Below are 1591 nucleotides of genomic sequence, written 5' to 3'. Positions count from 1 at the left end.
GGACCCGTATGTGACTTGGCAGGGCGAGCTGGTAAGCTACCGGCCCAATTCTTGCTAAGACCTGGAAGGGTCCACAAAATCGGGGTGCCAATTTAGCGCACCCGCTCCATTGTAATGTGCTCTTTTTTGCTCGAATTCTCACGTATACATGGTCACCAACTTGATATTCTTTAAATTTCCTCTTCTGGTCAGCAAAGTTCTTTTGCCTATCCTGAGCTGCCTTTAAATTAACTCGCACTTTCTTAACCATTTCTTCCATTTCCTTAAGCATGTCGGGTCCCAACATTAACCTATCTTCCGGCCCGCCCCAACTTGAGGGTGTGCGGCACTTCCGCCCATACAATACCTCAAACGGGCTCATTTGTAATGATGTATGATAGCCATTATTATATGCGAACTCGACCAAGTGCAGATAATCTTCCCACTTATTCGGTTGCTGCATTACATATGCCCTTAACATGTCTTCCACCATCTGGTTCACCCGTTCTATTTGTCCATCAGTTTGAGGGTGAAATGCTGTGCTGAAATTCAATTGAGTCCCCAATTCTCCAAACAATGTTTTCCAAAAGACCGAGGTGAATTTCACATCACGGTCTGAAATTATTGTTTTAGGTAATCCATGCAGTCTAAATATGTTCTGCATAAAGATGTGGGCAATATGCACAGCTCTATAAGTCAATTGCACAGGTATAAAATGTGCCGATTTACTTAATTTGTCCACCACCACCATGATGGAATCGTTATTTTTCCTTGTCTTGGGCAAACCTGTTATAAAGTCCATGGAAATGGTTTCCCACTTCCATTCTGGAATAGGTAGTGGTTGTAACAACCCCGCAGGATGTTGATGTTCCGCCTTAATTTGTTGGCACTCCAAACATCGTGCCAAGTACTCCACCACATCCTTCTTCATACCTGGCCAGTAATACTCCTTCCAGAGTGCTGTTATCATTTTCTGATATCCTGGGTGTCCAACATAGTGACTTTTATGAAATTCTTCCAAAATCAAGTTTTTAATGCTGTTTTGATGGGGCACATACAGCCTCCCCTGATAGTACAACATTCCCTCTGTACCCAAAGCATAACCCAACTGTTTTTCTTTGTTGGTGGGGTGTTGTACTTGCTGTTTTATTTGCTGATATATCATATCTTGCTCTGTTGCCCTCTTAATCATCTCTGCAAAGGGGCTTTTCCATTCGCTGGAAGAAACCTCGTATAAACATTGCAATTTCCGACTTAAAGCGTCTGCCACCCGGTTCTCTTTCCCTTTCAAATGCTTGATTTCGAAATCAAAACCACCTAGAAAATCCACCCACCATGCTTGCTAGGCATTTAAGGTGGGCTGGCTAAAATAATTGGTTAGACTGTGGTGGTCTGTCAAAAGTAAAAATTTCCTTCCCAAAAGGTAATGTCGCCACATTTTCAAGGCGTGAATGACGACTGCCAATTCTAGATCATAAGCAAAATATTTCTGCTCATGCTCTTTCAGTTTCCTAGACTCGTAAGCAATTACTTTCCCCTCTTGCATCAACACGCCTCGTACACCTTCTTTACTTGCGTCAGTGCACACCACATAATCTTTGTTGGGATTAGC

The sequence above is a fragment of the Pinus tabuliformis genome, chromosome 1_1, assembly GCF_031772625.1.
Source record: "Pinus tabuliformis cultivar Carrire ecotype Pingquan chromosome 1_1, CPIR1, whole genome shotgun sequence".
Taxonomy (NCBI): domain Eukaryota; kingdom Viridiplantae; phylum Streptophyta; class Pinopsida; order Pinales; family Pinaceae; genus Pinus; species Pinus tabuliformis.
This window is presented reverse-complemented; position numbering follows the sequence as displayed.